The 27,964-nt window shown below is 38.2% G+C and overlaps 1 protein-coding gene and 1 pseudogene across 1 annotated transcript in view; one reads left to right on the top strand and one right to left on the bottom strand.

The window, feature by feature from the left end:
- CPOX (coproporphyrinogen oxidase) overlaps positions 1–27,964 on the top strand; it is a 78,083-nt gene that overhangs the window by 15,504 nt on the left and 34,615 nt on the right. The gene's annotated exons all lie outside the window — the stretch shown is intronic.
- Positions 17,103–27,626, bottom strand: LOC123834743 (large ribosomal subunit protein eL19-like; annotated as a pseudogene).

Here is a 27,964-nt window from a genome sequence, read left to right as displayed (position 1 = left end):
CTAGGACTAAAACAAGGGTTAACTTAAGGGGTACAAAATAAAATGTACATATGAATATTGTATTTATATACATTTTCAATGTGGAGACTATTATTTTAAAAATTATAGTTCTAAATATATTTTTATTCTAGTGCCTGCCTTTATAATTAGACTTTTCTTAAAAGATTTATTTCTTTTATTTATTTTAGAGAGAGAGCACACACAGGGGGGAGAGGCAGAGAGAATGCCAAGCAAACTCCATGCTGAGCACAGAGCTGGACACAGGGCCGACCCCACGACCCCGAGACCACGACCTGAGCCAAAATCAAGTCAGGTGCCAACTGACTGTGCTATGCAGCGCTCCATTTACAATTAGACTTTTGTATAATACCCTTAGAACCTTCTTTATTCAGACAGTATCTACTGATTCCTATTATGAGCATCAAGTGAGTTAGCTTGTAACTTCTTCCTACTCTCTTTTCTCTATAGCTTTCTCTACACAATTTTAGTCAATAATATCATTTGCTATGGGCTAAATTGTGTTCTCCCAAAATTCATGGGGTAGATATATGCTTAGTTTTACAAGAAAATGCCCTACCTTTTCCCAGAGTGGTTACACCACTTTACATTCTCACCAACAGTGTGTGAGACCTTCAGTTGTTTTATCACCTTGCCAGCATATGATATTGGTGGCTATTTTAGTTTTAGCCACTCTGATGAGTATGTAGTGAGTGTATCTCCTTGTGGTCTTGGTTTGTATTTCTCAATGATGTTAAACAAGTTTTATGTATGTTCCCATGTTTCTTCTCATGATGAAGCTTTTTCTTTAGTACTAAATTGTCCAAGCCCTCAAAATCCTGTTGGGATTATGACTCAAATTGGTTTAATCCCTGTACATTGATTTGGGAGGTGTCACAAACTTAGTCTTTCTCTCCTCTTTCCATTATCCAAATTCATTATTTTATCTCTTTCAGGATGCATTTTTATTTCATATAGTTTTCAAATTGCTTTTGTTAGGATTATGCCTAGATATTTTATGTATTTGTGGATATTACAAATAAATATATTTTTAATGTTTTCTCTGTTTACTGATTATATATTGGAAAGGTTGTTTTGTAGATATTTATCCTGTATCCAGCAACATTATTAAACTTTCTTATAAGTTATAATACTTTTTCAGTTCTAGTTATAATCATATTTCATTAAGTAAGTCTTTTTAAACAGATATAGCTTCTTTTCCTTTAGTTTTTCTTTTATGTTGTCTGGAATAGTGGTTCTCAAGTGGAGTGATTTTGCCCCTCAAAAGACATTTGGCCATGTCTGGAAACAGTTTTGATTGTCACAACTATCTGGTAAATAAAGGCCAGGGATGCTGCAAGACATCTCACAATGTATAGGACACCTCCCCACAACAAAGAGTCATTTGGCTCAAAATGTCCATAGTGCTGAGATTGAGAAACCCTGCTTGAGAACATCCAGTAATATACAAAGTAGTGTTGAGGTTAAAGCAGTCTTGTCTTATTCCTGATTTTAATGTGAATATCTATTATTAATAGGCATAAAATTTGATATAAGTTAGTAATAATTATAAAAGTAGGAATTTATTCAAGAATGCTTTGTGAACTAGTAATTCTCTAGTAGTGACAAGCTAATCGTGGCAGTGGTTGTCTCTCTCTTTTTTTTAAAGATTTGATTTATTTATTTGACAGAGAGAGACACAGCGAGAGAGGGAACACAGGCAGGGGGAGCGGGAGAGGGAGAAGCAGTCTTCCCGTGGAGCAGGGAGCCCAACATGGGGCTCAATCCCAGGACTCTGGGATCATGACCTTAGCCTAAGGCAGACGCTTAACCGTCTGAGCCATCCAGGCACCCCAGTGGTTCTCAAAAAGAGGAAGTTGTAGAAAAGGTGTGAAAAGGTAGGTAAAGAAGCCTATTATGTGGTTGATTATTGCCAGGGGACATGCCCTTCCTCACTGGAATTACTAAAGCATAAAGTACTATGCAAGATTAACTAATATCAGCTAGATTACACTGGACCTGTATCCCTTTCTTTTTTGCCATTAAAACAGTATCACTCACAGTGAAGGGCTTCTTTAGGTTAGAAGCTTCTGTGAACTCAATATTTTTATGTCTGAGTAGGTCGAACTCAGCCTGAATGCTTATTGTCCACATCAGCATTTTGAGGATTTTTTTCAATGTTCTCTTTTCATCTAATATTGATGAGAAAGCTGTTATTAATATGTCAGTTATCATTCTTTGTAAGTGATATCCTTTATGGGGAGCTTTTTTATCCCTCATGCTCTAAAATTTCACTACCATGGATCTTTTTTCCTCAATTTCTCTTTCCTCCTGGAGCTCTAATTAGATCTTTTGTTGAAACTGCATGTCTTAACATCTTAAGTACTATTTCTTTATTCCTTTGGCTGAGAATTTCTTAGCTTACTTTTAAATCACTTGTTTGATTAGCTATGTTTGAATATTCAGTCTATTTGTTAACTTGATTTCTTTTTACCCCATGGTATCTAACTGGTTCTTAGGACTACTTTTTCTTGCTTCAAAAAAGATACTCCTTTTTGTACCCTCCAATTCCCTAAGTTTACCTCCAGCTATGAAAGGACACTTGGGCTGCAGCTGCCTGTCCACTGTCCACTATCCACTTTTAGGTAGCAGCCACCATTTCTAGACCAAGAGCTCCTGTTTTCAAGTTTAGCTTTGTATTTAATTAGAAAACCCTACTATTTTGTAAACTTAAAATATGTATACAAGCTAAGGGGGAGGGGAGCTTTAATAAAACCTAAGGAAATTACTTAATTTCTACTGTATCCACTTGGACTGGTTGAATTTATCAAATCCTGACTGTGCATCTGGGTGTCTTGGGACAATGAGGGAAGGTTTTTTTGTTGTTTGTTTTCCTTCTTCAAGTCTAATGTGCCCCTCCCCCCCATCCCTGAGAAGCTTTCACCAAACTCTCAGTGATGGAAATAACCCTCTTGTACTCCAATAGCAATCTCTTTAACACAAAACTGTAATGCAAAACCAAATTTATTTCCATGCATAACAGTGAAGATTGGGATACTAGATTAAAAGGAAAGCCATCTTCTGTCAAATAGAGATCAAGATTCTTAAGTAGCTGCCTTTGGGAACTACAACAATGGAGGACTTGATGTCTTGCCTTCAGATGTTAAGCCTCTGCCTGATGCTTCTGCAGGCTCTTCAGATGTGCCTTCCTCTGCAGTCAGCCTTTCTAATTCCTTCTGATAGCTATGCTGGTATTCCAGATACTTTATGTTCCTCTTCTGTTTAACCAAGAACTTTTTCAGGAATTCTAAGAGCTACAATACAATACAAAAAAAAAAAGACAGGGAAGGACTCAGTAAAGACCTTGTCTGCAATGGGATATAACCTTAGATCTTGCTACCAACTTCTAGTGAGTGCATGGACCAGCAGCCCTGGGAGCTTGTCAGAAATGCAGAATCTCAAGTCTCACCCAGACCTAAGAAATCAGATTTTAAGACAGCACTAGGCTATTCATATGCATATTGAAATTCAAAGAGCACTGATCTAAGACATTCAAGACCTCCAGGTGAATACAAATATCCACTTTTAATGACTATGAGTGTTGGGGCATCTCATCAAAAGTACAGATTAAGTAATGAGCTCCTACTGCAATGGTTTTTCACCCTGTTTATTTGAATCACGTGGAGGTTTTGAGTAGGCACCCAGATCCCATTTTAGATTTAAGTGGTCTGGTGTAAGACTTAGTCACATGTAGCTCTTTAGAACTCCTCAGTGAGTCCAAGGGTTGATAACTTTTATTAGGACATTTTTTTTTCCACTGACTCAGAGAAGGCAGGGGATTGGTAAGAAAATTACCACTATAAGGTAGAGTGTTCATTAACCAAGAAGACTTCAGAAAAGTTTATAGGATAAGAAGTCACCATTAATACTCAGTTTTGCAAGGGCACTCAAGGATAGTGGTTCTCAAAATGTGGCCCCTGGCCAGTAGCATCATCACCTGGGAACTTGTTAGAAATGCACATTTTTGGGGCGCCTGGGTGGCTCAGTTGGTTAAGCGACTGCCTTCGGCTCAGGTCATGATCCTGGAGTCCCGGGATTGGGTCCCGCATCGGGCTCCCTGTTTGGCAGGGAGTCTGCTTCTCCCTCTGACCCTCCTCCCTCTCATGCTCTCTGTCTCTCATTCTCTCTCTCTCTCTCAAATAAATAAAATAAAATAAAATAAAATAAAAAAAGAAATGCACATTTTTGGATACCACATAAAACCAATTGAATTAGGAACTCTGGGGATAGGGCCCAGCAGTTTGTTTCAGTAAGTCCTCCAGGTGATTCTGTTGTCCATTAAAATTTAGGCACTTTTGGTCTAGGAGATTTATAAGCCAGCAACAGAAGTTATTTTGTTTAATTATCCAGAGTGCATTATTCCTGGAAAGTCTTCTCCATCTTGTGTTGAGTTGCATTCCTCCAACACATCTACTCTTCCCACATCAACCAACTCCCAGAAATAAGTTCATATACTTCCTTGGGGAGAAACAAGCACAGATTGGGTGATCCACTGTTTTGGACCCATGTCTTAGAAGTAGGTCATAATTAGAAGTGAAAGATAACCCTGCTTTCAGAACCAATTAACTACTTACATTAGTTTCACTATTCTTAGAAGCCAAGCTCTTCAGCTCTTGCAGGTGCTTGTGTATCTCTTTTTCCATCTCCAGAGCAATCACTATAGCTTGCAGGTCAGTTCCCCAGTACTCTATGTCAGGCCTCTGTTGAAGAGAACAAGGGAGTCACTTTTCTACCTCAGAAGCTTTGTTACACCCTACACCCTGGGTTGGATTATGACTGGGTTTACATAGGCTAGTAGTTTCCAAACACCATGGCACAATGGAATCAGCAGGGCATCTTAAATACTCATGTCTGGCTTTCAACTGCAGAAATTTTGGCCTAATTGATACGGAGTACAAACTTGATATCAAGATTGCCCAAAAGCTCACCAGGTAATTTTAATGTGTTACAAAGCTTGGTTACCACCAGCACAGTTACATGCACTATTACATTAGCTTTGGAATTCTGTGATGGTGGTTCAGTTCTGTTACTAGCAGGCATTTAGTTCTCTTTATAAAGCTAAAGTTAAAAGAACCCATCAGGTAACTAGGGATGTTTCTACATATAATACCCCCCAATTAAGGTTTAAACTGTTTCTATGGAGTGTATGTCCTAGTGAAAAAGAATTTGTTTTACTGCATTGGAGACTCAGCCATATTAAATACCTGAAATGTATCTGAATTAGACTAAAGATCCAATATAAGATGCTAACACATTTAGGAAGAGGCCATTAGGAGAGAGCGTCTCAAACTACACAGAGCATTAGAATCACCTGACAAGCTTATTAAGCTACCACTCCTTGGGGCCCACCCCCTAGAGAATCTGAATCAGTTTGTCCCACTGGGTCCATGAATTTGCATTTCTATTAAGTTCCCAGGTGATGCTGGTGCTGCTGGTCCATTAAAAAAAACAAACAAGGGGCGCCTGCCTGGCTCAGTCTGAAGACCATGCCACTCTTGATCTTGGGGTCGTGAGTTTGAACCCCACATTGGGTGTAGAGATTACTGAAATAAATAAAAACTTAAAAAAGAAAGAAAACCCAAACAAACAAAATCAAACAAGCATTTAGTGGTTATGATTTACTCACAATAATATGAAGAAGTTACAAAGAAGATATATGCTTGCCCTCAAAGTCAGTGGCTATAATTCCATGGAAGAAAACAAGTAACCAGGGGCGCTTGGGTGGCTCAGTCAGTTAAGCATCCAACTCCTGGTTTCAGCTCAGGTCATGATCTCAGGGTCCTGGGATTGAGCCTCACGTCAGGCTTCACGCTCAGCAGAGTCTGCTTCAGATTCTCTTTCCCTCCTCCTCTGCTTCTCTGCTTCTCCCCCTACTCATTCTCTCTCTCCCCCTCCCCCCACCTCTTTGCTCAAATAAATAATCTTAAAAAAGAAAAGAAAAGAAAACAAGTAACCTTACAAGTTAGGTAGCAACTAATCATTGAGTTCTCTAGACCCAGCAAAAGCCCCGTGGAGATCATCATAGTTACACAGTCACCTTAGTCACCGGAAGGCAGATTTTACTCTGACGCTCTTTTAGGTATTTTATGAACTGCTTTGCATGTGCTCTCTTCACTTCTGCTTGGTCTTGGAAAAAGGGGACATAAACAGGTGCATCAGACTCTTCATCATAGTAACAGGTCTGGAACAGGGGGTGAGAATGGCAACAGAATGGAGGTGAGAGAAGCTGAATTTCAAGACTGGAAATTTTATACAAGCTCACTTCTTTTTTTCTGTGTTTTTCCAAAAGAGACCTTCTTTGTTCTTTCCCTAGTTTGTCCTTTGACTTCCAGAGGCTCGGGCTGTCTCATTATGCTGGTGCCTAATTTTCGGCCATTATGGCCTTTTTAGTGGTCAGATTTGTGAACCTGACATGCTCATACTTATTTCCAGTAATCATGTGGACTCCTGGCAGAAGTCCAGTATAAATTGACATTTTAAATATCAATCTATTTCATCAATTTTAATATATCTACATTAACTCTAAAATACTATGGATGAAAAATTGTTTATTCAGTCTTCCCACATAGTTGATGCCCATATAGCATTGGGAAACCACTGGAAAGAACTGTGATTCTCCTTATCATCTCCCATAGTTTGCCATCGCAGCTCTGAATCACTGGGTCACAACACAGCAAAACCCTAGCCACTATGTTACTGGCTCATCTAGTATCAAACCACAAAAACAGCCATAACCACCATTCCTAAGAATAGAGAAGATATGTCATCACCCAAATCAGAGTTGAAACCTCTCTCACAATGCCTCAAGAACTCATACTAACCATCGTAAAATAAGCATCACTGACGTTCAGCTCATAACATGCTACATAATTAACAGCAACCCTACACGCCTCACAGAGAGGTTTCTGAGCCTGGGATGCCATCTCAGCTTTAGAGAAAACCAGGCATAAAAAGCGCTCTCCATTAAGGAAGGAGACTTCTTAAATACTAACAGGCAACATAGCTAGCCCACTTCTATCCAGCTGACAACTAGATGAAATTCCATTCAGCTGAGATTAATAGCTACTAATCTACCAATGAGGATGTTCTTTCTGTGTGAAAGAACCAATCTGACCAAAGGAAAATTGGGGGGAAGGTGCATAATCCTCCTAATTATCCCAGCAGTGTCAGCCTTCTCCCTCTTGTTCACTTTGACAGTGACTTTAGGAAGCTGACATACTTCCTGAATAGGGACACATTAATGGAGTAGCTGCATTACATCTAATTTTTTTCTTTCTTCAAAAACTATTTATGGCACATCATGCTAGGTCCTTTGGGGAATCCGAGAAGACTGACTACAATACATTCTTTGCCTACAAATGATACATCCCCCACCCCATAAGGCCTCAACACACATAATTTGTCTCAAGGCAGGATATGATGGGAGTTATAAAGTGTCAAAAGCATATTTAGCTGAGAGGATTGGGGCAGATTTTATTCATAAGTTGGCATTTGAACTTGGCCTTGGAGGGTGGGTAAGAATGTAGAGAAATGGAAATGGAAGCAGGGCATTTCACCTGGAGAACAGGCATGCAGAGGCTGTAGGGACAAGATATAACAGTGGCTTCTCCAAACTGCAGTAAGACTGCTTCATTTGGGAACCTTTCGGCTCTTTCCTCAAACTGTCCCCAAAAGTCCCTACTTGTCCCATCCTAAGCTTATTTGCCTCCTTTGAGGGTACAAACTTTTACTTACTTTGGTATTCCCACAGCCCATCATGGAATATTTTGTAAATGATAGGTACTAAATCAAAATTGACTAAATAAAAATATATTTTACATGTGCAACAGTGTAAAATTTCCTGTAGTCTGGTGGATTCTTAGTTCGAGGCTCAGCCATGTTTAGTTGAATTGAAAAAGAAGGGACAGGTCACCAAAAGTCTCTCTCTCCCCCTCTGATTTTCCCCCCTTCATTTTTCCCTTCCTACTATCTTTTTTTTTTGTTTTAACATATAATGTATTATTTGTTTTAGAGGTACGGGTCTGTGATTCAACAGTCTCACACAATTCACAGTGCTCACCATAGCACATACCCTCTCCAGTGTCCGTCACTCAGCCACCCCATCCCCCCCCCCCCAAAAAAAAGGTCTATCTCTCTGAGGCAGTGAGGAGGGAGGGCGTCTCCTAAGGGAGAGCTCTTCTAAGAGAAGTACACAAGCATTCCAAGTTGGGCCCAGTCACAAAGATAAGGTCATTAAAGGGAAGGCATCATTATCAAAAGTCCTATTATTTGTCACTTTTGTTCTCTGACCCAACATTGCCCTTTACCCCAGTTGAATTCATGCTTTAATCCCAGGGAGGTGCTTTAAATAGGTGCCTCTCAAACTCTTATTTGAATACAAATCACCTGGGGTTCTTGTTAAAATGCAGATTCTGGTTTAGGGGCCTGAGATTCTGCATTTCTGGTAAGTCCACCAAATGCTGCCAGTCCATGAAACACATTTTCAGGAGCAAGGGTGCCAAGACATAGCACACAAATGGCACTGCTGGGGAGCCCTCTCCTGGGAGAAGAGAAGGGGGCCTTCCAAGCTGCTTCTCCACCCACCGCTTTGGCCTGTCAGCGCTTGCGGATCCTTCATGGCAGCCGCCCGGGAAGGCAGCAGGCCGTCGGCAAGATCTGGCCTACCAAGGTTACAGCTGCGGAAGAGGAAAGAAATGAGAGCTGACTGGTTGTGCTCCGAGTCTATGTAAAACATTGCCTGAACTCCCAAAAGAATTTGGGGAAACTTTTCTGACCTGTGTGACCAGGTGGGGAAAAGCGGCCATAGAATCTGAACTAGTAACTGTTAATATGACCCCATCTACAAAACAGTAAATTTGGAAGATAAAGATTTTTACCTCCTGGGAGATAAGATGAGAGTTTGGATACTTCTAGATGATCTGTAAGATCTTTTCAGGTAAACATTCCATGACCTACCATTCCATCTAGGCCAGAACAAGGAACTGGATCCATAGGAAGAAAATGTTCCTGTTCTTGTGGGTTAAATAAGATTAAGAAACATTACCATCTGATCACTTAAAAACAACCTCACCAATATATAGGAAAAAAGAAGGAAAAGAAACACATCATCACCATTAGTAACAATTGTGTGAGTATGGGAGCTTTATAGGTGATTTTTTCTTTTTTCTAAATTTCATATTTTTTCAAACTTTTATAATCTCTCTTTATATTTTTCATTTTGAAAAAGAACCTAATAAAACCTTTCTAGGGAATTAACACAATGCTATTCTCTAATGGAAACTTCACATACATAGTTATGAATATATTGTTTGTTTTCTAATTATAAATGAAGTGTATGATCATTACAAAGTATTCCAAAATTTCAGTAATATATAATGTAGAAAGTGAAAGCCCAGGGGTAATGCCGTAGTTCTGATATGTACTTTTAAACCTAACTTGATACATAACACCACTATTAAATTTTGGTAATCAAATGAATTGACTTTTGAATTATGGAATATGATCAGACTAGTCCATGTACCCTCACCCCTGGAATGTGCTGAAAATACAAAGACAATTTTTTTTTAATATACATGATACAACTCCTCTTAAACTTTTTTTAACCTGATCCAAACTTTTTGTCTCTACAGTGTTATTTCATCTTACCATCTCCCTAATGATTAAGGAAGAAGCAAGGATCTCTCTTTTGGACTTAATTCCAATCAAGAAATTTTTATCTTTAAAAATAAAATGTCTTTAGTGGAGCATTTATTATTCTCTTTATTGTGTTCTTTGTGCACATGATTCCCCTGTTAGTTTATAAGCCTCGTGAGGACAGAGCCTACATCTCAGTCACCTTCGTATCTCCCAGAGCACTGAATACAGTGCTTTGCCCATAGAAAGCACTCAGTGAAGTATATTGACTGAACAATTTGAAAGCAAAAAGGAACCGAAAAGTTTAAAGTTGTTGCTCGTCAAGAAAGGAACAATCGGGAGAGCTAAGTGAGTACTTTGCACTTTGGAAAAGCAGATTTCAAAAGTTCCCAAAAATCACGTGGGAGGGAGAAAACAGGGATTTCTATGTCATAAGTCTTTGAAAGAAAGGACAATATTTAACAGTCCCAGGCACTGAGTGGGTCTTTAAAATATGTTTATGGGTGAAAGAGTAAACAAATGAGGTAATTTATCAAAATAGCTCAGTAGTAGGCCTTGAAAGCTAAGATTCACAAGTGAGTCTGGTGAGAAGGAGAGAGATGGCATCTACAGAAATCCATGTGCCTGCACACATAGCCTGCAGCCACTACTTCCAGACTTAACACGGTGGTCGTGTCCTCCAAAACATGTTTTCTGACTTTTACAATTTGGGTTGTAGCATCCCCACCTTTGTGCGCCTTGGTGATAGGAATTCTTTTCACACCTTTGTAACTGCTTACTTACCTATATGTCCTCTCTACTAGCATATGAGCTCCTTGAAGGCAAACACTTGTGTCATGACTTGGTTTTGCCCTCATCTAACAAAAACCAGGATACAGCAGGTTGTCAAAAGATGTCTATTCACTATGAAAGAGTAAGTAAATGGTCAAATGTTTGAAAGGCAAACACAAAAAGATGGAAGACAAATACATGAGGGGAATGAAAATGTAAAAGAAATATGAAGAAATATAAACTTTCATGGGTCTTGGGGATTAGGAATATATATATATATTTTATTTAAATTCAATTAATTAACATATAATGTATATTAGTTTCAGGGGTAGAGGTCAGTGATTCATCAGTCTTATATAATACCCAGTGCTCATTACATCATCCAGTTACCCCATCCTTTCACCCCCTCCCATCCAGCAACCCTCAGTTTGTTTCCTGTGATTAAGAGTCTCCTATATTTTGTCTCCCTCTCTGATTCTCTGATTTCCTCTTGTTTTATTTTTTCCTCTCTTCCCCTGTGATCCTGTTTTGTTTCTTAAATTCCACATATGCATAAGATCATATGATAATTGTCTTTCTCTGATTGACTTATTTACCTTAGCAGAATACCCTCTAGTTTCATCCACGTCATTGCAAATGGCAAGATTTCATTTTTTTCATGGCTGAGTAGTATTCCATTGTACACGACATCTTCTTTATCCATTCATCTGTCAATGGACATCTGGGCTGTTTCTATAGTTTAGCTACTGTGGACATTGCTGCTATAAACATTGGGGTGCAAGTTGCCCTTCATATCATGATGTATGTATCCTTGGGGTAAACACCCAGTAGTGCAATTGCTGGACCATAGGATAGTTCTATTTTCAACTTTTTGAGGAACCTCCATACTGTTTTCCAGAGTGGCTGCACCAGCTTGCATTCCCATCAACAGCGTAAGAGTCCCTCTTCCTCCACATCCTCTTCAACATCTGTCATTTCCTGACTTGTTAAGTTTAGCCATTCTGATTGGTGTGCGGTGGAATCTCATTGTGGTTTTGATTTGGATTTCCCTGATGCTCAGGGATGTGGAGCATTTTTTCATGTGTCTGTTGGCTAGTTGGATGTCTTCTTTGGAGAAATGGCTATTCATGTCTTCTGCCCATTTCTTGATTGGATTACTTGTTCTTTGGGTGTTGAGTTGGTAAGTTCTTTATAGATTTTGGATACTAGCCCTTCATCTGGTATGTCATTTGCAAATATCTTCTCCCATTCTATCAGTTGTCTTCTGGTTTTCTCGACTGTTTCCTTTGCTGTGCAAAAGCTTTTTATCTTTTTTTTTTAAAGATTTTATTTATTTTTTTGACAGAGAGAGACACAGTGAGAGAGGGAACACAAGCAAGGGGAGTGGCAGAGGGAGAACACGCTGAGCAGGGAGCCCGATGTGGGGCTCGATCCCGGGACCCTGGGACCATGACCTGAACCGAAGGCAGACGCTTAACCAACTGAGCCACCCGGCTCCCCTTTAAGCTTTTTATCTTGATGAATTCCCAATAGTTCATTTTTGCCTTTGTTTCCCTTGCTTTGGAAATGTTTCTAGCAAGAAGCTGCTGTGGCTGAGGGGTTGCTGTCTGTGTTCTCCTCCAGGATTTTGATGGATTCTTGTCTCACATTTAGGGCTTTCATCCATTTTGAGTCTATTTTCCATATGGTGTAAGGAAATGGTCCAGTTTCATTCTTTTGCATGTGGCTGTCCAATTTTCCCAACACCATTCGTTGAAGAGACTGTCTTTTTTCCATTGGATAGTCTTTCCTGCTTTGTCCAAGATTAGTTGACCATGGAGTTCAGGGTTCATTTCTGGGTTCTTTCTTCTGTTCCCTTGATCTATGTATCTGTTTTTGTGCCAGTACCATACTGTCTTGATGATTACAGCTTTGTAATAGAGCTTGAAGTCCAGAATTGTGATGCCACCAGCTTTGGTTTTCTTTCTCAACATTCCTTTGGCTATTTGAGGTCTTTTCTGGCTCCATACAAATTTTAGGATTATTTGTTCCAGCTCTGTGAAAAAAGTCAATGGTATTTTGATAGGGATTGCATTGAATGTATAGATTGCTCTAGGTAGCATAGACATTTTAACAATATTTGTTCTTCCAACCCATCAGCAGGGAATGTTTTTCCATTTCTTTGTGTCTTCTTCAATTTCTTTCATAAGTGTTCTGTAGTTTCTAGAATAAAGATCCTTTACCACTTTGGTTAGATTTATTCCTAGGTATCTTATGATTTTTGATGCAGTTGTACATGGGATCGACTCCTCAATTACTCTTTCTTCTGTCTCATTGTTATGAAATGAAACTGATTTCTGTGCATTGATTTTATATCCTGCCACTTTGCTGAATTCCTGTATGAGTTCTAGCAATTTTGGGGTGGAGTCTTTTGGGTTATCCACATAGAGTATCATGTCATCTATGAAGAGTGAGAGTTTGATTTCTTCTTTGCCAATTTGGATGCCTTCTATTTCTTTTTGTTGTTTGATAGATGAGACTAGGACTTCTAGTACTATGTTGAATAGCAGTGGTGATAGTGGACATCCCTGCCGTGTTCCTGACCTTAAGGGGAAAGCTCTCAGTTTTTCCACATTGATAATGATATTCTCTGTGGGCTTTTCATATATGGCTTTTGTGATATTGAGGTATGTTCCCCTATCCCTACACTGTGAAGAGTTTTAATCAAGAAAGGATGCTGTACTTTGTCAAATGCTTTTTCTGCATCTATTGAGAGGATCTGATGGTTCTTGTCCTTTCTTTTATTATGTAGTGTATCACACTGATTTATCTGCAGATGTTAAACACCCTTGAAACCCAGGAGTAAATCCCACTGGGTCATGGTGAATAATCCTTTAATGTATTGTTGGATCCTATTGGCTAGTATCTTGGTGAGAATTTTGGCATCCATGTTCATCAGGGATTCTGGTCTGTAATTATCCTTTTTGGTGGGGTCTTTGTCTGGTTTTGGGATCAAAGTAATGCTGGCCTCATAGAAAGAGTTTGGAAGTTTTCCTTTCATTTTTATTTTTTGAAACTGCTTCAGAAAAATAGGTATTAATTCTTCTTTAAATGTTTGGTAGAATTCGCCTGGAAAGCCATCCAGCCCTGAACTCTTGTTTGTTGGGTGATTTTTGATTACCACTTCAATTTCCTTGCTGGTTATGGGTCTGTTCGGGTTTTCTATTTCTTCCTGTTTCAGTTTTGGTAGTTTATACATCTTTGGGAATGCATCCATTTCTTCCAGATTGCCTAATTTGTCAGCATATAGGTGCTTATAATATGTTCTTATAATTGTTTGTATTTCTGTGGTGTTGGTTGTGATCTCTCCTCTTTCATTCATGATTTTATTTGGATCCTTTCTCTTTTCTTTGATAAGTCTGGCCAGGGGTTTGTCAATCTTATTAATTCTTTCAGAGAACCAGCTCCTAGTTTCATTCACCTGTTCTACTGTTCTTTTGGTTTCTATTTCATTGATTTCTGCTCTAATCTTTATTAATTTTCTTCTCCTGCTTAGTTTAGACTTTCTTTGCTGTTTTTTCTTCAGCTCCTATAGGTGTAAGGTTAGGTTATATATTTGAGACCTTTCTTGTTTCTTGGCAAAGGCTTGTATTGCTATATACTTCCCTCTTAGGACTGCCTTTGCAGCATCCCAAAGGTTTTGGACAGTTGTATGTTCATTTTAATCTGCTTCCCTGAATTTTTTAAATTCTTCTTTAATTTCCTGGTTGACCCATTCATTCTTTAGTAGGATGCTCTTTAGCCTCCATGTATGTGCATTCTTACCAAATTTCCTCTTGTGATTGACTTGCAGTTTCAAAGCATTGTGGTCTGAAAATATGCAGGGAATGACCCCAATCTTTTGGTACTGGTTGAGACCTGATTTGTGATCAGGATGTGATCTATTCTGGAGAATGTTCCATGCACACCCAAGAAGAATGTGTAGTCCATTGCTTTAGGATGGAAGGCTCTGAATATATCTGTGAAATCCATCTGGTCCAGTGTGCCATTCAAAGCCCTTGTTTCCTTGTTGGTCTTCTGCTTAGATGATTTGTCCATTGCAGTGAGGAGAGTGTTAAAGTCCTCTACTATTATTGAATTATTATTGATGAGTTTCTTTAAATTTGTTAATTGGCTTATATAATTTGCTGCTCCCATGTTAGGGACATAAATATTTACAATTGTTAGATCTTATTGTTGGATAGACCCTTTAAGTAGGATATAGTGTCCTTCCTCATCTCTTATTACAGTGTTTGGTTTAAAATTTAATTTGTCTGATATAAGGTTTGCCACCCCAGCTTTCTTTTGATGTCCATTAGCATGATAAATGGTATTCCACCCCCTCACTTTCAGTCTGGAGGTGTCTTTGGGTCTAAAATAAGTCTCTTGCAGACAGTGTATCAATGGGTCTTGCTTTTTTATCCAATCTGATACCCTGTGTTTTTTGATTGTGGCATTTAACCAATTTACATTCAGAGTAACTATTAAAAGAGATTAATTTAGTGCCATTGCATTACCTGTAAAGTCTCTGTTTCTGTATATTGTCTCTGTTCCTTTCTGGTCTAAGTTACTTTTGGGCTCTCTCTTTGCTTAAAGGATCCCTTTAATATTTCGTGTAGGGCTGCTTTAGTAATCACAAATTCTTTTAGTTTTTGTTTGTCCTGGAAGCTTTTTATCTCTCCTGTTTTGAATGACAGCCTTGCTGGATAAAGTATTCTTGGCTGCATATTTTTCTCATTTAGCACCCTGACTATATCATGCCAGTCCTTTCTCTCTTGCCAAGTCTCTGTGGTTATGTCTGCTGCCAGTCTAATCTTTCTACCCTTGTAGATTACAGACCTCCTGTCCCAAGGTACTTTTAGGATTTTCTCTTTGTCTCTGAGATTTGCAAGTGTCACTCTTATATGTCTTGGTGTTGACCATTTTTATTGATTTTAAGGGGGGTTCTCTGTGCCTTCTGGACTGGAATGCTTGTTTCCTTCCCCAGATTGGGGAAGTTCTCTACTATAATTTGCTCCAATATACCTTCTGCCCCTCTCTTTCTCTCTCTCTTTCCTCTTCTTCTGGGATCCCAATTAGTCTAATATTGTTTCACTTTATGGTATCATTTATCTCTTGAATTCTCCCCTCATGATACAGTAGTTGTTTATCTCTTTCTCAGTTTCTTTATTCTCCATCATTTCATCTTCTATATCACTAATTCTCTTTTCTGCCTCATTTATCCCAGCAGTTAGAGTCTCCATTTTTTATTGTATCTCATTAGTAGCCTTTTTTATTTCAACTTGATTAGATTTTATTTCCTTTATTTGTCCAGAAAGAGATTCTCTAGTGTCATCTATGCTTTTTTCAAGCCCAGCTAATAGCTTTATAATCGTTATTCTGAGCTCTAGTTCTGACATCTTACTTATACCCATACTGATCAGGTCCCTGGCAGTCAGTACTGCCTCTTGTCCTCTTTTTTGAGGTGAGTGTTTCCACCTTGTCATTCTGTCCAGAGAATAGATGAACAAGAGAACAAAATACTAAAATGGCAACAATGACCCCAGGGAAATATACTCTAAGGAAATCAGAAGAGACCTGAAACTAAAAGAAAAAATAATAAAAATTAAAGAAAAAAGAATATAATCCAACAGGTGAACGGAATAGAGCAATACACTGGATCCTGTGTGTATTTTCTTCTGTTTGTTAGAAAACTAGATCCCAAAACTGTAAAGAAAGAAAAATTCATAATGTACAAAAATAAAATTAAATAAAATGAAAAGATAGAATGTAACTGTAAAAATGAAGACTAAAAGAGAAAAAAAAGAAAAAACAACAACAAAAAAAGAAGGAATATAGACAGGTGAACAGAACAGAGCAAAACACTATATCCTGAGTGTATTTTTGTTGGTTTGTCAGAAGAAACTGCATCCCAAAATTGTAAAGAAAGAAAAATGTATATACATATATTCAAAAATAAATACAATGAAAGATAGAATATAACTGTAAAAATGAAAATTAAAAATGATTTGAAAAACGAGTTGATAAAATAAGAAATTGGTTGAAAAAGGAAAGGGAAAAAATTAAAATTGAAAGACTAAAGAATTGTGCAGAAAAAAACATGTATTCTATATACTATTTTCCCTTAGAGCTGGAGTTTTGCAGTTCTCTATGATTGGTAAACTTGGTCTTAGCTGGATGTTCTTGCTGATCCTCTGGGGCAGGGGCCTGTTGTGTTGAATGAATAGAGTTTTACACTTTAATCAAATTTACACATCATAAGTCTGGAAGGCATGATTAACATGCATACCGACAGATTAATGGCCAACAGAACCGAACAGCTAAAATTAAATTGGCTAAAGTTAATATGATAAAATGTAATTAAAGATGAATAAAAAATCCTGTGTTTCAGTTCAGTAATTCAATAATCCATAAACAGGAAGAGGGAGAGCTTATTGAACAGCAGTTCATGCGAAAAAAGACTTAGATTTTTAATTGGTTGAATGCTCACCATGACCACAGAGTTGGCAGAAAAACAAATGCAATTCACTTTTCCCCTTCAGGCAGATAAAGCCTAATGTTATTGAATAATGATGGCTCTACAAGTCCCGAGGCCACTATGTACAGACAAAAGAGGGGGAGCTTTAGTTCTTGGTGTCAGTCTTATTCTCTTTCTTGGCCTGCAGCTGTCCCTCCCAGCACTTATGTGCTTCCTTGATCTTAGACCTGTGGGTCTCAGCCAGGTCAGCCAGCACCTTCTTGCTGCCCCTGTCAGCCTTCAGCTTAGGGATGTGTTCCATAAGAATCAGGTTGTTTTTAAACGCATTCCCCTTTATCTTCATGTATAGGCTATGATACATGCAGTGGTCGGTCTTCTTAAATTCACCGCATCTTCTGAGGAACCAGCTCTGAATTCTTACCCAGCTTACCTTCTCAGGCATTGGACAGTACCCTTTGCATATTTGTGCCCATTGTACCTGCCTTTACAGCAGGGCAAGGTGTTTCTTCAACACTGAGTGTGGGAATGGACAGTAACAGGCTTCTGAATGATCAGCCCATCCTTGATTAGCTTCCAGATACACTGATAGGAGTTGGTGTTGGCGATTTCATTTGTCTCACTGGTTCCAACCAGACCTTCTTTTTGCCACAGCGAAGGATACTGGAGGTGAGCCCTTCAACAAGCAGTTCTAGGGCGCCTGGGTGGCTCAGTTGGTTAAGCGACTGCCTTCGGCTCAGGTCATGATCTTGGAGTCCCTGGATCGAGTCCCGCATCGGGCTCCCTGCTCGGCAGGGAGTCTGCTTCTCCCTCTGACCCTCCCCCATCTCATGTGCTCTCTCTCTCAAATAAATAAATAAAATCTTTAAAAATAAAAAAAAAATAAAAATAAAAAAAACCAAGCAGTTCTAGGAACCAGATCACAGAAGAGAAGCAGTCCTGCTGTTATTATGTACTGACTCATGTTCTCAGGGTCCACCCATCCAACACATACCTACTTAGCACCTACCAGAAGTAGCTAGCTGGTCAGTGCTACATGGTAATAAAGATAATCAAGGACTTGAGGAGCTTTTTGTCTAATGTTTTATTTATTTCAATATTTGTATTATATTATAATAAGATTTATAAGTGCTTAAATGTTGATGAAACTGATGGATAAAAATTCTTCACAACAATCAAGAAGATGTTTTATTCCTTCTTATGAAAGTGAAAAACAAAGTCTGAGAGAGATCAAGTAACCCGCCTACAGTCACACAGCTAATTAGGGGCAGAGTCTGGGTTTGAAATCACCTCTGGCTCCCCAAATCCAGGCTTTTTCTTTTTTTTTTTTTAAATATTTTATTTATTTATTTGACAAGGAGAGAGACAGGAGAAAGGGAACATAAGCCAGGGAAGTGGGAGAGGGAGAAGCAGGCTTCCCACTGAGGAGGGAGCCCAATGCGGGGCTCAATCCCAGGACCCTGGGATCATGACCTGAGCTGAAGGTAGAGGCTTAACAACTGAGCCATTCAGGCACCCCCCAAAATCCAGGCTTTTTCTAATGTGCTATTCATCCCATTGTATTAAAATAAATGCTTTCTTTTTCTGATTTATTAATGTAAGAATAAGAAAAGACTTATAAACCCAGAGCCCAGAAATAAATATATGGTCAATTAATTTACAACAAAGGAGCCAAGAATATACAATGGGAAAAGACAGTTCAATAAATAGTGTGGGGAAAACCAGACAGCCATGTGAAAAAGAATAAGGCTGGACCACCATCTGACACCATATACAAAAATTAACTCAAAATGGATTAGAGACTTGAACATCAGACCTGAAACCTAGAAGAAAATAGGCAGTAAGCTCCTTGACACTAGTCTTGGTGATGATTTTTTTTTTTTTTTAAAGAGAGGGAGAAGCAGGGGAGGGGCAGAAGGAGAGGAAGAGAGAGAATCTTAAGCACCCTCCATGCCCAGCACCCAATAAGGGGCTCAATCTTACGACCCTGAGATCATGACCTGAGCTGAAATCAAGAGTTGGACACTTAACCAACTGAGTCACTCAGAGGCCCCAGTGATGATTTTTTAAATCTGACACCAAAATTAACAGCAACAAAAGCAAAAAAAAGACAAATAGTACTACATTAACTAAAGAGCTTCTGCATAGCAAGGGAAACCATCAGCAAAATAAAAAGGCAGCCTACCAAATGGGAGAAAATATTTGCAAATCATATAGCTGATAAGGGGTTCATATCCAAAATATATAAAGAACACATACAATTTAATGGCAAAAGAAAAATTGATTAAAAAATTGGCAGATGATCTGAATAGTTTTCTAAAGACATACAGATTGTAACAGGTACGTGAAAAGATGTTCAACATCACTAATCATCAGGGAAATGCAACTCAAAATGACAATGCGATACTACCTCACACCTGTTAGAATGGCAATTATCAAAGACACAGGAAATTAACAAATGTTGGCAAGGATGTGGAGAAAATGGAACCCTTGTGCACTGTTGATGTGAATGTAAATTGGTGCAATCACTATGAAGAAGAGCATAGAGGTTCCTCAAAAACTTAAAAATAGAGCTCTCAGCAATTCCACTTCTGGGCATTTACTTGAAGAAAATGAAAACACTAGTTTGAAAAGATACATGCACCCTTTATGTTCATTACAGCACTATTTATAAGTCAATATATGGAAACAAAATAAGAGCATCAGTGGATGAATGAATAAAGAAATTGTGGTGTATACATACATTGAAATATTGTTCAGTCATAAAAAAAAAGGAAATTTTGTTATTTGTGATGATATGAATGACACTCAAGGGCATTGTGCTAAGTGAAAAAAAGTCAGCAAAAGACAAATATTGTATGATCTCTTTTATATCTGGAATCTTAAAAATCAAGCTCATAGATAAAGAGAACAGATTGGTGGTTGCCAGAAGTAGGAGATGGTGAGGTGGGAGAAATGGATGAAGGGGTCAAAGGTAATAAACAAATAAATAATAAACAAAACATTTACATAGAAAGGCAAAGAACCTAGCATAGTCAAAACAATGCTGCAGAGGAAAGCAACCTGATTTCAAGACCTACTTTAAAGCTCAAGTAATCAAAAAGAGTGTGATGTTGGCATAAAGGTGTACATATAGATCAATAAAGAAGAATAGAGAGTGTAGAAATAAATCTATATATATATGGTCAGTTGATTTGCAGCAAGGTACCCAAGGCATTTCATTACCAACAAAAACTTCTTAAAAGTACACCTCAAAAAGTTAGAAAAGTTTTCATACATAAAGTTCTGAGAATCAAAATGAAAGATAAGAAACATATAAATGTATAGGACTTCCAAATCATGATGGAATTATCTAAAGAATCTAGCAAGTTCTCAGTAGCATTGTTTTCAAAAATATTTAGGTATAGGGGCACCTGGGTGGCACAGTCAGTTAAACATCTGACTCTTGGTTTTGGCTCAGGTTATGATCTCAGGGTTGTGCAATAGAGCTCTGTGTTGTCCCCACCTTGGCTTTCTCTCTCCCTCTCTCTTTCTCTGCATTCCCCACCCCCATGTGCTCTCTCTTATAAATAAATAAATTAATTTAAAAAAAGTATTTAGCTATAATAAGAGCATAATTCCATAGGCTTTTCAAAAGATTTATTTAATTGAGAGAGAGAGAGCATGCAAGTGAGAGGAAGGACAGAGGGGGAGAGAGTCTTAAGCACATTCTGAGCTGGGCAGGGAGCCCCAGGCGAGGTTGATCTCATGACCCTGAGATCATGACCTGAGCCTAAACCAAGAGTCAGATGCTTAACTGACTGTGCCATCCGGAGACCCTTAATTCCATACAATTTAATTAAATCAAAGATCAAGTTCTTTGCTGTGTGAATAATTTAAGTGATGATAAACAAATCTGTATTTAAGAGAATTATTTTCTTTAATAATTTATTAAAAATATATGATACTTCCATTGCATATTTTTCATCATCTTTATTGTCCTTATATTACCTCTGATTAATGCCAAAGGACTGACAGTAGCATAGAAATTTAGGGGTACCTGGGTGGCTCAGTCAGTTAAGCGTCTGCCTTTGGGTTGGGTTTTGATCCTGGGGTCCTGGGATCAAACCCTGAGTCAGGATCCCTGCTGAGCGGGGAGTCTGCTTCTCCCTCTCCCTTGCCTTCTGCCCTCCCCCCACTCATGCTCTGTCCATCTCACTCTCAAATAAATAAAATCTTTAAAAAAAGTTTTAAAAAGAAATTGTCCACAAAAGTCTGGACACCCAGGATGACTGGGTCATATGCCCATAATAGGGTTGAAGAAGATGAGGTGATGAAATCCACCCAGCACATGACCACGAAGAAATGCACCTGCAGCAGGATGGTCTGGGTGGCCCTTTTCTCTGAGGCGGTTCGTAAGAAGAGGCTGGTATTGTGAAGGTGCTAGGGCTGCCTGTGATACCTGGACAAGAGAATCACCACCATGTATGCACTTGCAAGAAGCATGATTCCTGCAGAGGAGGCATCTCTAAAGTGTGACAGTATGAAAAACAGACTCCAGATGATGTAGTTTATGGAGAAAAGTGAGAAGTATTTATTGGTATTTAGCAGATTGGTCTTGGTCACATTAGAAGCCATGGTGTAGCACATGAGGCTACTACTGAAAGACAAACTGGGGACCCATAAGGAGAAGGAATGGAAGATGTAACTGGTGGATTTCTGTTTAAACTTGTCCAGCCAGGAGATGCTGGGGCTAATGACCATGGCCTGGAGTATGCACAAAAGCAGGTGTTGCAGATGGAGAGGCCCCTTAACATGTTGTTCATGTTGAAAAACACCTTACATTTGAAGTCATTTTGACAATTCAGTGACTCAAAAGTTCTTGGTGAAGACACTAAGAACAGTATTGTGAAGAGCATCACTCTATGGATGAGGGCCAACTAGCAGGTGGTCAGGTCAGTGACCTTATGCCTGAGATCCAGAAGAAGTGGAAGAGAAGTAGAAAAGTGTTGGCTGAGTCCAATACCAGCTTGGAAAAAAAGGCATTTTTTGTTTATGGTAACATAAGTGGGAAGTGACCATCTTAATGGAAAAGAGGAAACATTCTGTATCTCACAAAAAAAATCAAGATTAACACTGCCATTATCATTTTAATTTTACCTAATTATTCTCAATTAGCTCTATCTCATATAAATGCTTACTACAGACTTGGCATGAGTTTAGTCACCATGTAATTCATATATTTCAAACACCAACACATCCATAATCATGCCTCTGTAGGGAGCACGTTATCTATGCTCCTAGAGCACGTGGGGCTCACTCTTTAGGAAGCATGTCTTTACTTTCTGAATTGTTTCATTTCATATTCATAATCCAGTATAGCGTTGCACATATAAAAATAAATCATGGGTATTTGTACAAATAAACTCAATAAATTTTACACTAATGGAAAAAGAATCAACACATTCCCCCCAACATTTTTTTGGGGAAAATAATGTTCTGTTGAATCTATCCCACATCACATCACTTTGACACATTTTATTTTTGTCCATCCTCCACATTTAAGTACCCTTGTAATTACATAAGGCCCATCCCGCTAATGCAAGATAATCTCCCAATCATAAAGTTAGCTGATTATTAACCTTGATTCCCTACTCTCCTTAGCTCCCTTTTATCATATTACCATCAAGGGTCTTTGGTTTGGGATGTGGACATCTTTTTACTAACTGTATCTCCTAAAAATGATCTGGCTCTCTCCTGGTTTAGTTTCCACACCAGAGACCCCTTATGTAAACTCTCTTCATTTCAGGGGGAGATCGCGAATGCCCTTCAAGTTTCAAGAGGAGAAACAAACAAACACATTTAGTTATACTTATGGACTCTTATATTGAGAAAATGAAAATATAGTAAACAAAATATAATATTTGATAAATAATCCTGTGTACCATATATTTGCAATTTGTTCTTTAGTCCTCCAGATATGCTATTTTTTTTTCTAAATCGTTCCCTCCAGGCTGGAACTTTATTACATATAATTCTAGTAAAGGTATGTGAAATTATAGTTTTCAAAATAAATAAGTTTTTTTGACTGAATAAGTAATTGTATGCAAACTTATTATAAGGAAAATATAAATCATCTATTTTCAATAGGCTCAAGGAATAGCAATATGCAGGCATTGTGATTTGATATGATAATGGAGATATATATATATAAATATACTTCATAGAAAATAAAATGCCTAAGTAATAGAAATACATAATATTTAGATTGCTTATTTTCTCTGAAGACATAATCACAAGCGCCAAAACTTGTAAATACAATCATGGTAATAGCCACTTCTATAGCTTTGACTGACAAATGTTGATTTGTGGTCCTTAATTTAAATGCATGTTTCAGTGAGAAAATATGAATAATACTTTGGAATAATTCCCCTTGCCCACCAAAAATCAACCTGGCCATCTTCTAATGAAAGGGAAATTGTGATCTCTCAGAAGAGACTTTAGGGTCTTATTATGTAATCACTTTTCTTTTTTTTTTTATTTTTTATTTTTTTAAGATTTTATTTATTTATTTGAGACAGAGAGAATGAGAGAGAGAGAGCACATGAGAGGGGGTACGGTCAGAGGGAGAAGCAGGCTCCCTGCGGAGCAGGGAGCCCGATGCGGGACTCGATCCAGGGACTCCAGGATCATGACCTGAGCAGAAAGCAGTCGCTTAACCAACTGAGCCACCCAGGCGCCCTGTAATCACTTTTCTTAAAGAGAGAGTGCACCACTGCATGAACTTACACACACACACACACACACACACACACACACACTATCGCCAACACCACCAGCAATAAAAGCTTCTAAAGTAGGGTATCTGTAGTCTGGACAATACATTTCTTGATCAGCATCTCTGAACTGTTAGAGCTCCCAGACTGATGTGGGGAAAAAATGCTTGGCATTTAGTGTGAAAACCCCGGCTGTCTGTTCCTTAGAGGAACATGTGTTTGCTTTTCGGAACATGATTTCAGCTTTCTGTGGCCCTGGCTGTCACACCACTGCTGACCCAACAGCCAGCGCCAACACGTCTTTCAGCTGAGAGAGTGTCATGAGGGATTAGGCTGGTATGTTGGGATGAGGGTTATGGAAGGTGAGTTTTTATAATCTGTGAGGTTCATTGGTGAGGCAATGACAGGAATACAATCTTAAACCCAGTGGGGAAGAGAAGTATTTTAAAACAATCTTCAGGGCTGTGGTTTCTCCCATCTGTCTTTTCTCTAAGGCATCTAGATTAATGGATGAAATTTTTAAATTAATTTTCATTTTCCTGTACATTTATTGTCTTTATTCTCATAACCTACGTGGAGTAGAAGATTTGAAATTGACGAGAAGCATTATGAGATGTCTTGTGCCATGGTTAAGAATGCAGTCTTTGCCAGAGGCAGCATGGGTTTGAATCCTGTCTTTGCCACCTGATTCAGTTAAGAGGCACTTTTCTAGGTACTGGGAACGTAGCAGTAAACAAAAAAGACAAAATCTCCACCTCCAGGAACAATATTTAGTAGCTTTAGGACATTACTCTGTAACTCAGCTTCCTCCTCAATGGGAACTATAAAGGAACCTACTTCTTGGGCATGTTATAAACCTTAACTGAACTAATATACACAAAATGCTTAGTCCAGAGTTTAGCACGTAGAAAGCATTTCATAAATGTTAATTATTATATTTAAGACCTTTTTTTCAGGGCGGGGGGAATGCTGTTGACTTGTATTTTTGTAAAGTGTAACACATGCTCTTGTACCTGGGTCCTCTTCTCAGGGCTCCGCTTTTGGGAAACCCAAACTGACACAGCCCTTCATTGGTGGTGTGTGTTCCGCATATCTTCTCCCGCTCAGTCACTTGCATTTCACTTTTTTAATAAGACCTTTTAATGAAAAGAAGTTCTTAATTTTAATGTAGACCAATTTCTCAATCTTATGTTAAATGTTTTTTGTGTCCTAATTATGAAATTCTTCACCACCCTAATATCATGAAGATGTTCTTCTATATTTTCCTCCAAACTTTTATTTTTGGAGTTACAGTTCATCTGGAATTGGTTTTGTGTATGGTAAGAGGTAAAGGAAGTTTCTTCTTTTTTACATAGGTATGCCTAGTTGACTGTGGTAGGCAGAATGATGGCCTTGCAAAGATGTCCATGTCCTAATCACGGAGATTTCCAAAGTAAAGAGGACTTTGCAGATGTGACTTTGAGATGGGGAGACTATCCTGGGTTTTCTGATTGGGCCCCATTTAATCAAATGGGTCCCTCAAACAGGAGAACCTTTCCAGGCTGTGGTCAGAGAGAGATGTGACTAGGGAAGAATTATCAGAGAAATGCAACATCACTGACTTTGAAAATGAAGCAAGGGGGCCATGAGTCAATGTGGAACAATGAGTTGGGAACACCAGAAGCTTCTAGAACCTGAGCATGGCAAGGGAATGGATTTTCTTAGAGCCTCCAGAGAATAACACAGCCCTACCAATACTTTGATTTATCTCATTGCGGCTTGTGTTGGATTTCTGACATAAAGAACAGTAAGATAATAAAGTTGTGTTGTTTTAAGATAAGTCTGTGGGTTATCTGTTATGACAGCTATATAGGACTAATGTATGGACCCAGCACTATTTATGGAAAAGACCATCTTGTACCCACTGTTCTACAGCTCTGCTTTTGTCATAATTGCGTGTCCATCCAAGCATTACCTATTTCTGCATTTTTTATTTTGTGCCAGTGGGCTTTTTGTCCATTTTTGTGCAAGTACTGCACTCCTTTAACCTATATAGCTTTTTCATATTTTAAAAATAATTTAATAATTCCTCTAAATAATTCTCAGTAGGGCAAAGTTTCCCATGGTGTTCTTTAACAGTGACTTGGCTCTCCTTACTTCTTTATATCTCAATATAAATTATATAATCACCTTGTCAATTTCGACAGCAATAATAACAAAAATTTCCTGGGATTTTGATTGGTATGGCACTTGTTCCATAGATCAATTCAGGAACTTGATGTCTTCATAATACTGATTTTGAAAAACCCATTAATGGCATTTTTGTTATTTATTTGATCTTAATTTTTCTTAATAATGCTTGTAGTTTTCTATGCAGAGGACTTGTACAACTTTTGTTAGATTTATTCTTAAGCATTTAATCTTATTTTATTGTAAACAATATACTTTAAATTTTTTCTGTTTTTTTGCTAATGTATACAATTTATTTTTGTATACTATATATACAGTTTTTGTATATTGACTATTCCAGTATCTTTGCTAATACACTTATTAATATTAAAATTTATCTGTAGATTCTTTTGGAATTTACACATACAACCGTATGATCTGTAAATAATGACAGTTTTCTTTTCCTGTCCTTACAACTTTTATTTTGTGTTTTGCTTTATTCCAAAGCTAGAACCTCTAATACAGTGGTGAATAAAAGTGAGGAGAGCAGGTATTTATTTTGTTCTTTATATTAAAGAAAAGTTTCAATATTTCTCCAAGAAGTATGATGTTTGTTGTATGTTTTTTTAGAACAGCTTTTGATTAGATTTGGAAATTTATCTATTACCAGTTTGTTAGGAGTTATTGTTTAATTATATTTTTTATTTTGAGATAATTTGTAGATTTTTTCCCCAAATTCCTTGGAGATTCATCCAAGTTGTTTCATATATAAATACTGTAGTTCCTTCTTTTTTGTTGCTGAGTAGTATTCCATAGTACAGATACATCACATTTTGTTTAACATTCACACATTGAAGGACCTCTGGATTGTTTCAGTTTTTGATTATCATGAATAAAGCTGCTATGAACATATATGTATAGATTTTTGTGTGAATGTACGTTTTCATTTCTCTGGGATAAATGTCCATGAGTGCAATTGCTGGATCATCTGGGGCCTTTATGCCTAGTTTTATAGGAAAGTGCCAAACTGTTTCTCAGTGTAGCCGTACCAAAGAGGTTGGTTTTTTTTTTATCAGGAATAAATGTTAAAGTTTATCAAATGCTTTTATCATCACCTGTTTAGATGATCTTATGATTTTTCCCTTTTATTCTGTTATTATGGTGAATTATGTTGCTTAATCTTTGAATTTAAAGGAACCTTACATTCTCAGCTAAATAGAATTTGTTCAGGATGGATTATCCTTTCTTTCTTTTTTTTTTTTTTAAGATTTTATTTACCTATTTGAGAGAGAGAGAGCACAAGTGGCGGGGGGAGGGGCAGAGAGAGGGGAAAAGCAGACTCCCCGCTGAGCAGGGAGCCTGAGGGAGGGCTCCATCCCAGGACCCCGGGATCACGACCTGAGCCGAAGGCAGATGCTTAAACCACTGAGCCACGCAGGCGCCCCACGGATAGATTATCCTTTCTATGTATTTTTGGACTTTGTTAATGTTCTGCCCAGAATTTTTGACTCTGTGTTGATGAGTGTCGTTGTCTTGAAATCTTCCTTTTTTTGTGACATCCTTGCAGGGGTTTGGTATCAACGTTATGCTGCCTCACAGACTGAGTTAGGAAATATTTCCACTTTCTGAAATATTATATAAATGAATTTGTGTGATATCAGTGTTACTTCTTCCTAACTATTTGGTAATATTCACTGCTGAAGTCTATTGGGCCTGGAATATTTTGTGGGAAGGTTTTAAAAGCGCATACTGCTATCTCTTCGTGGCATATTGACGGTTTCATCATTATGAAGTATCCCTTTTTAACTCTAGTAACGCTTTTTGCCTTAAAATCGTTTTGTCTAATATCAATTTAGCTACAAAAGTGTTTGTATGTTATTATTTTGTCCATCTTTTAACTTTTTTTTTTAAGATTTTATTTATTTATTTGAGAGAAATAAAGCACAGAGGGAGAGGGAGAGGGAGCGGGAGAGGGAGAGGGAGAAGCAGACTCCCCAGTGAGCAGAGAGCCCAACTCAGAGCTCAATCCCAGGACCCTGAGATCATGACCTGAGCTGAAAGAAGACACTTAACCGACTGCACCACCCAGGTGCCCCCATCTTCTAAC

Source organism: Mirounga angustirostris, unplaced genomic scaffold (assembly GCF_029215605.1).
Source record: "Mirounga angustirostris isolate CCGP_5_RB_7025 unplaced genomic scaffold, mMirAng1.0.hap1 SCAF_1, whole genome shotgun sequence".
NCBI lineage: Eukaryota > Metazoa > Chordata > Mammalia > Carnivora > Phocidae > Mirounga > Mirounga angustirostris.
The sequence above is the reverse complement of the archived record's forward strand: the minus strand, read 5'-3'. Positions and strand labels throughout refer to the sequence as shown.